The sequence below is a fragment of the Cryptotermes secundus genome, unplaced genomic scaffold (assembly GCF_002891405.2).
Source record: "Cryptotermes secundus unplaced genomic scaffold, Csec_1.0 scaffold468, whole genome shotgun sequence".
Classification (NCBI taxonomy): domain Eukaryota; kingdom Metazoa; phylum Arthropoda; class Insecta; order Blattodea; family Kalotermitidae; genus Cryptotermes; species Cryptotermes secundus.
The window spans coordinates 2,953,983-2,963,273 of NW_019721526.1; the positions used below are offsets into that span (position 1 = coordinate 2,953,983).

A 9,291-nucleotide genomic window follows, 5' to 3' on the forward strand; every position below is an offset into this window, starting at 1 on the left:
TTCTGAACCCAAATTGATGGTCAGGTATTAGTTCCTTTAGTGGCGCTGCTTCTTCAATTCTCTTAAGAAGGAGCCTTTCGAAGAGTTTGGACATTATTGGTAGTAAACTTATCGGTCTATAAGAGTACGTTTCAGTTGGAGGCTTTCCAGGTTTGGCTACCATTATGACTTGTGCTAGTTTCCACTGAATGGGATAATGTCCAAGTCTCAGTATACTATTGTATATAGTGGTCAATAGGACTACTGCTTTTCGTGGTAGACTCTTCAGCATGTCTCCGACTATCAGATCATGTCCAGGAGCTTTGCGGGGATGTAAGAGTTTTATATCTTGAAATATTCTGTCGGTGAGATGGCTTTTATTGGGAGTGACAACTGGTGGGGAGCATTTAGGAAGTCTTCAATGCCAGAGTCGTTGTTGCTTTGCTCTTGAGGGGAACTGAAAACATTTACTAGGTGTTCTGCGAAGGCTGCCAGTTTTTCAGTGTTAGAACGTGCCCATGTCCTGTCAGTGTTTCTTATAGGTGGAATGCTTATGACTGGTCGTTGAAATTTCTTTGTTGCTTTCCATAAAGAGTAATCATCAGAGGAAAGTTGCGTAACAAATAAACAGCTTTATTTTTATTGCTAGTGGGGTGGGACTAAGTCCCTTGTACTGCGGCCACTTCTGGCCTATTGTACGAGCCCCAGATGATAGGTGAGGGTGATTGTGGAGCAATTGGTGGAATGAAGATTGGCAGGGGAAACAGAAGTACTCGGAGAAAACCTGCCCCCGCGCCACTTTGTCCACCACAAATCCCACTTGACCAGACTCGGGATCGAACTCGGGCCGCCGCGGTGGGAAGCCAGCGACTAACCGCTTGAGCTATGGCGCGGCCAAATAAACAGCTTTCATGGTATAGGTCTTCATTGATCTCTTGAAGCATGAAATATATCCACATAATGTGCGAAAGGTAAGGCCCTACTGCCCCGAAAACGAACTGAGTCTCCATTGCTATAAACATCTAAAGTCTGTCTGTCTATCTATCTATCTATCTCTCTGTCTACAGCCCTTTGTTGAGCCTCGGCCGCTTTTCAGTTTGTTAATCCTATACACAGTCGGTCGACTTCTTGGACGGGGGATGAGCCCGTCGCAAGGCCGCTACCTACACACAGAACAACACGAACACAGAATAAACGCACACAGACATCCATGCCTCGAACTCACAACCCTCCTGTTCGAGCGGGCTGAGACTCTTCATGCCTTAGACCGCGCGGCTACTGTGATCGGTAGTCTCAGATGCCATAAACAGTCAGTTAATGCTAATTTGGAAATGCTGTTGTATTCGTAGATTATACGAAATACGTAAATACAAGGTGGTCCAGACTCAAGTAGGCAGTTTTTGATCATTAATAATTAACCAATCCAACAACACACGGGATAATGGGAAAGTACCTTTTGTTGTTGATAGATGGCAGCATCATACGGTATGCTGTGAACGAGGTCAATACTCTGCCTACTTAGTGCGCATCGAGGAACCATCATGGCCGGTAGACGGTTGTCTATCGAGCAGCGTGTAAAATGTGTGCGCCTTTTCTCAGTTACTAACAATGTATCAGAAGTCCAGCGCAGGATGTTGGAAGAGTTTGGACCGCCAGCAGTCCACAGGGACACACTGGTCCGAATAAACAAGCAGTTTGATGAAACTGCCAGTGCTTTGAATCCCAAGCATCCTGGTCAGCCGAGAACTGTCCGAACTGCTGACACACAAGCACGTGTTGCTGCGGAACTGGCATCATCTCCTCAGAAATCGAAGTCTACCCGCCGTTTGTCGGCCCTACTGGACATTTCGAGGACAAGTTTGCGGAGAGTTTTGAGTGACATGAAGCTGACGCCATACCATCCACGGCTTATTCATGTTCTTAACGAGGACGACTTCGACAGGCGACTTGAGTTCGCCGAGTTGATGCTGACCAAGTTTCAGGAGAACCCTGACCTTATCCGGAATATTGTCTGGACTGATGAGGCCAAATTTCACACATCAGGATCGGTCAACAGATACAACTGCGTGTTTTGGCGGCCAGAGAACCCCAGTGCCATCATTGAATACGATTTCCAGTCCCCGGGAGTGATGGTGTGGGGCGGCGTGACGTACGAATGACTGATTGGCCCGTTCTTCCTTGAAGGTTGCGTCACGGGGGAAACCTACCTAAAGTTGCTGAGGGAAAGTGTCATCCCAGAACTTCAGAGGAGAGAGAACTTTGATGAACTGTGGTGGCAGCAAGATGGGGCCCCACCACACTTCGCCAATATTGTTCGGGCTTTCTTGCATCAAGTTTTTCCTCAACGCTGCATTGGCCGTCGAGGCCCTGTGGAGTGGCCAGCCCAATCACCCGACATCACCCCACCAGACTTTTTCCTTTGGGGTTACCTCAAAGACAAGGTGTACGCTAATCCCCTCGACAGTGTGAAATATCTGCGTGAGGTGATTGTTCAGGAGTTCAATAAAGTTCCGGTGAATATGTGTAGAAAGCCGTGTGAAAATGTTGCTTTGAGTCTGCAAGCCTGTGTTGACTTAGGGGGTGCCCAGGTTGACCAGCATCTTGAAAATCGATGACTTATGTGTGTGCGATTCCATTTTTGTAACCATTGCAATTGTTAACATTTATCAATAAAAATAACATCTAATCAAAAACTGCCTAATTGAGTCTGGCACATCCTGTAGTACGCTCTGTAGGCAAAATGCAGGGTTTCTTAAGTACATATAACAGACATTCTGCTCCAAATTCACGTGATGGAACTGGCTGTCGTGTTAAGCTGTGTGAAGGATTTGTCGTCAGCCATGACGTTTTGGCCAGGACTATTTGACGAACATACTGTCTACAATGGGGTTAATCTGGTATTTGGCTTTTATCAGTTGGCAAGGTTCGGAGTCCAGTCACGTGACAGTTATTAAGTGACTCATACGCAGTAGCATGTTTATTTTTAATTATTTGTGTTAGTATTCGTAGAGCTTGCAACTCATAGAAGCACCTTATGTTTCGCGAACAACTTGCCCGCCTAGAATGTTATAAATTGATAATTTTTGGCTGGTTAATTCTTTCCAAATATGTTCTATTTTCAGGCCATCTCTCCTTCCGGTTGCAGCAAATTATATTTCCATTTGAATGTAAACGTTGCTGACACGTAATGAAAAACGACTCTCGTGTGTCATAAATGTAATTTCCGCCTACTCCTACCTTATCTAGGTATACTGAACTTATCGGATGCAATCAGTGCGCCGAACGGCTTGGCATGTCGGCAGTGCTCGTAAGGCGTGTCCGGGGAAGGGTTGCTGAATTCGAGTCGCAGCCAGGACCCCAGCTATACTGACAGGTTTTTCATGTTTTCCACAGTCCTTATATAGGCAAATCCCGGGATGGCACCTAGATTAAGTGACTACCGCTCCCTCCCAATTCATTACTCATCCGTCCTACCATTCGACACCACATAGTCTGACTATTAATAGCTATGTAAGATGACCCACATAGAAGTAGCCTGTGCATCTTTCTTTCTATCTAAAGGCGCGTCCACATTACTCGTGCTCGTGTGACTCGCTATGCTCTCGAGTAATGTAGACGACATGACAAGTCACGAGACAAAAAAAATTTAAATTTTTAATTTAAAAACTATAGCCACTAAATTAGAATATGACTACAGCCTGTACACACTGCGAGTAAATATACGGATCCTCACGCGCCGAAGCCTGGCGAGCAACTGAAATAGTGTGGACGAAGATTTACGAGCACAAGTAAAAGCCAGAAGATTCACCCGACTAGCACAAGTGTGGCGAGCACGAGTAATGTGGACGCGCCTTAAAAACATGTTTTCCGATACTTCCATGCCACTTTTTAACCTCAACGTCGAATCAGACTACAACGACAAGTCTGTTACTTCTAGCCATCAACCTGTACGGCCTACATATCAGTTGTTGGCCAGTATGCTTACCGGCCCGTACCGGCTGAAGTAAAACACTGAACGTCGCTTATTCTTGGCCATACCAAAGCCCGTTTCTGAGCTGTTCAACCCATTTTAGATCTTCTGACCCAATTTTTCTTGAATTTCAATATTAATGATATCCCAACATTACGTCTTGCTTTCCGATAACCTACTAACCGTCTAGCTAACTCCTCGCCTATTATGGGGCAGCATTTGAACCAATTTTGATGCGATTCGACTTGATCCACTCTGATTTGTGCCCTTGTAATAAAAGAGAACGTCGTTGTCGTTGCTATAAGCACAGGATAGGCGAGGGACATTAAAATGTAGAAAGGATAGACGTTTAACCTTTAGAAGCATGCAATTCGTATAAACCGTGTTTAGAAAATCAGTTCCTATGCACAGAAGACACACCGCTCCTCCATTATGAATACCAATCGGTTAGTACTGTTTAGTGAAATAACCCCTGTTTATTCTGAGATTCGAACAAGTTTTTTTTTCCCTTGGCACTACAGCCCCAGTGGGCCTAGGCCTACCTCCATGAACTTCTCCGTTCACTTCGGTTTTTCTAGATCTTACACATTTGGTAGGACTCCTTGGGCGGGTGATCAGCTCGTCGCAAGGCCTCTACCTGTACATAAACACAGAAAAACGCACACAGACACAAACTAAACATCCATGTCCTGAGTGGGATTTGAACCCACGAGCCCGGTTTCCAAGCGAGCGAAGACAGTACATGCCTTAGACCGCTCGGCTACCGTGACCGGCGAATCGAACAAGTAAATAAATATACTGTGTGCCTAAAATGCCTTTTTATTGTTGAAGTAGGTGATGCACATGAACTAAACACTGTGCGGTAAGGGTATCCAGTGTTAAAGTTATTTCTGTACTTCAGTAGAATGCATCAATGCCCATCTGTATGAATGTCTGTTAAATCTTCCGAGTTCTGTCACATTGACTTCTATGCAGTGTAGAAGTGAACATGTCCACGGTGTTTGCTTATAAGCATTTTTGTGTGATTTATGATTTGTGCCATTATGCGTTCTACAGGTACTTCCCATCACTGTCGTCTCTTATTATCGTAGAAATACAATAAGAATATACGAGCATGTATTAGTTCCCTTGCATTGTTATGACTTATTTGAAATTGTACCACCTTTGAAAGTTTTTATTATTGATAATGAAAATATAATTATGCTTCCTCGAGGCGCATATATATATAACTCCGTGGCCCATAGTCCGCAAGCGAACTATACCGACCGAGCGACCGCCACTTGTCGGCGAAGTTAGTGCCAACTTTTGCGGACAGAGGCTGTCACGTGGTCAGCGCAGCGGATCCCCCCGGCCGTTAATCTCGGTTTTCTAGACCGGAGCCCCTATTTCCTTGAAATAGCTCCTCAGTTATCCTCACGAGGCTGAGTGGATCCCGTTCCAGACTCACTATTTCTTAGAAAATCTGGTAGGGCCGAGAATCGAAACCGGACCTCTGGATCTGTAGCCAGGAACTCTGATCACATATATATAGGTGTAGATATTGTAGCGTAGAACTGTTACTATGTAACGACCTCAAGATAACCAAATATACCAAAGCCATTGCTAACCAACGGCTTGGTAAACATGTCCCGCGGTAATGGATACGCATGCAACAATTCGTAACGTCCCTAGTTGATCTAGCATCATTAAATAACTTGTTAGTGTATTCGGAACTGAAGAATGTAAAGAAGCAAGACACGTCTATTGTAGAGGACGTCTTGAACTACTACCGGATAAGAAAATGATAGCCATCAAGGAAATACTGCTGGAGATCTTTGAGGCCGGAACAGGACACTCTTAATGGCTCAATTCCGTATCCGCATGGAAGAGTAAGAGGAGGTTTTTTTTTCCTTGGCACTACAGCCCCAGTGGGCCTAGGCCTACCTCCATGAACTCCGTTCACTTCGGTTTTTCTAGATCTTACACATACGGTAGGACTCCTTGGGCGGGTGATCAGCTCGTCGCAAGGCCTCTACCTGTACACAAACACAGAAAAACGCACACAAACATCCATGCCCTGAGTGGGAGTCGAAACCACGACCCCGGCTTCCGAGCGGGCGAAGACAGTGCATGCCTTAGACCGCTCGGCTACCGTGACCGGCGTAAGAGGAGGTTATGAGGTTTTATTTCAGAAGTTCCAATGGAAACTAAGGAAATAATAAGTTTTTAGAAAAACTTATGGCTAGTAACTAACTTCACGAAGCTGAGCCCTTCTTGAGAAGCCGCTAATTGTACAGCTAACCCAAGATTTCCCAACATTTTATGGAACCCGGAGGTTCATTACCGTGTTCATAAGAGCCCTCCACTCGTCCCTATCCTGAGCCAGATCGATCCAGTCCATGCCATCCCATTCTATCTCTCTATGATCCATCCTAATATTGTCCACCCACCCACGCCTTGGTCTTCCCAGTGATCTCTTTCCTTCAGGCTCTCCCACCAGTATCCTATATGCATTCCTCTTTTCCCCTATTCATGCTGCATCCCCGGTCCGTGTCATCCTCCTTGACTTGATTATTTTACGAGTAGTTATATTTGGCGAAGAATACAAGTTATTGCTAATACGAATACTTAACGAAAGTCTGCTTAGTATCAACCGGAGTCACTAAATTACATTTTTCAGGTACAGTTTTGTATCGTTGTGATTTGTAATATGTGAAAATGTTTGATCCTTAAATGTATAGATGTTTTCGAAATGCATGTCATGCACGTGCATGGCTCCAAAGATCTCCTTCTTATCGTCAGACTGAAAGCTAAATACACGTATAGATAACACACATCTACACAGTTCTACATTCTGCCAAACCATACATTAAGCGGCTTAAATACCGAGTAAGTTGGTGTAGCGATAACGCTTTGAACTTGTATGCTGGAGGAGTTCCGTTCGAATCTCAGACGAAACACTGGCTATCCTGAATTAGGGTTCTCATGATTTTCTTAGTCCCTCGAAACATGACGTGGGTTTCAATTCACCTGTCACCAGTCGCCCTGCATCCGACGCCGTGTAGTCTGAGATGATGAAGGTGCCGAAAAATAAACCGCAAAATAAATGAAGTGGAGGATTTGTCTTACTATTGAACAAGTTGACACGCCCGCCATATTGGTAATATTGATTCATTAAGTTATAGATTTGAAACGAAGGATAGTCTTCTAGTACACGATATTCGTACGAAGTTTCGGGAAAATCCATTAATTACTTCAAACATTATTAAGAGAAAGAGTGACTCAAGTCTTAGTCTCCGGAATGTGAAATAGGGGTGGTAGCCACTGTAATGAAATGTATTCTTGAACTGTTCATGTTCAGAGTCACGACGACTTGGGCCTTTACAAAATGGAACTGTGCAAGGAACACTGTTGCTTTACAACGCGAAAAAATAAATTAATTAAATAGATAAATTAAAGATTTCTTGCAGAACATTTTAGAGACCTCTTAAATGGTGAAAAATACAATCCTCTTACTCTGCCACGTCTTCCCAAACATCTTTTTAGTATGCGGAAGTTAAATTTTTTAAATTATCTCATTAAGAAGATCAGGTTAATGTTGCCGTAGGTCACGGAGTGGATTCTGGAGATGAATTTCTAATAATGTGTTGGTAATTACTTCAGTCTCCTAGTTCACACTTTTGCGCCATACTCCAAGATTATCTACGCAAAAAAAAAAAAAAGAACTTCGAGGGCAGGTGATTTGCATTCTTGCTCCGTATTCGGGGGTGCTGGGTTCACATCTTTGCAACGCTTCTGTATATTCGAAAGATATTGGGTTCGAATCTCGTCCGGGATACCGATTGTCTTCACTGAAGCTTTTCGTACCCCCTCTGAGAAAATGTCGGGTTAGTAGCTTAAAGATACGGCCGCTTCCTTCTAGATTCATTCCAAGTTATTTTATCACCTGTATAACTATAGACGGGGTTTGACACGACTCGAAACTACAAGCAATTGCAGCGCGCCGCTAATCTCCGCAGTTCTCAAATCGCCACAGCACCCGTTAAGCCTTTTCCAGCCTGCTGTGTCTTCACTAGCCATTCTCCGACATCTAACAGTGGTGATTCTTCAACTGCACCGACCAAGTCTCCCCGTCAAAGTCAAAGTCAAAGTCACATTGCGACTGACGGTCGGTCAGTCAGTCAGTCTGTCTTGGTGTCGAGCCCCTTTTTTTTCTTTACATGAAAGTTACTGTCCTGTTCATTTGGGGCGCCCTCTCTGACGAGAGGTCGGTTCTGTCATTTGTCAGTCATAGTCTGTGTTAGTAAGTCCATTGCCAGTATTTACGTATATTTACAAATTTAATCTTAATTCCTATTTCTGTGTACAATATATTCTCCCCTCCACAGATTCCCTTACAACTAACAACTGGCTTGGTCGCCCTAATTGCCTTGAAGATAATTTCTCGGCACGGACCACATAGAAAACATATGTTCTATTGTTGCGTTCAACTGTTGCATTATTAAGAATATGCTGCCTGGCAAGGGAAACATGTTTACGGAGCCATTGCCCATAAACTGTCGCTGTTTACAGATTTACCGCTTAGCAACGGGTCCATACGCCACATTATCATTTACTATCGTCCTGTCATTCGAATCAGTAGTCAAGGGCTACTAACAGCGTCATTAACTGATACACAAATACAAATGCTGCCCGAGGATTATCGCTTCCTTGTACATCCTTTCCAGTTCTTTGTTAATGCATTAATCGTCCTGTCACTTGACCCTATATAATCTGTGCTGACACTTGGTGCCTTCACGTTAATGCCATTTTATTATCAACAAATTAGACAAATAACGACATTTAACACAATTTTATGAAGATTGATATGTTCTGAAATGTAACGTCATGTAAGCCGATACGTACCCATGTTTCTGAGGAACCAGTTCTGCCCATCTCAGGGCAAAAAAAGCATGCCACACGGGAAACAGCGGCGTAAGGTAAAGCAAACGGAAGTTATGAATCGGGCCCTTGCGTCAATTACACAGGTAAGAATCGCAGCAGGAAAAGAGTTCTGGCGTCCATGTTTTTAAAACGAAGTCGGAACATCGCCCCGGCACACAGTAAAGCACAGTGTCACCTACCTTGGCCCACCCAGGTTCGATTGCAGTCCTTTGTGTAAAAAATGAGCTCCGTGTCTTGTTTTTAAATGTTCCTTAAATACGCCACTATCGGCCATTGACATGGCAAACACATTCACTTAGTTGCAACGCTTTTCCCGGGACATCAGGTATGTTGACTGAGGTTTTCGTGGTTTTCCTGAAGCCCTCCAGACAGATGTCGGGATAGAACCTCGATTAGGCCATTATTGTTTTTTTTTTTTT

General features: G+C 44.1%; 1 protein-coding gene across 6 annotated transcripts in view; it reads left to right on the forward strand.

The window, feature by feature from the left end:
• The window catches only part of LOC111875528 (copper-transporting ATPase 1), a 151,423-nt gene that overhangs the window by 57,185 nt on the left and 84,947 nt on the right, over positions 1–9,291 (forward strand). The window lies entirely within an intron of this gene.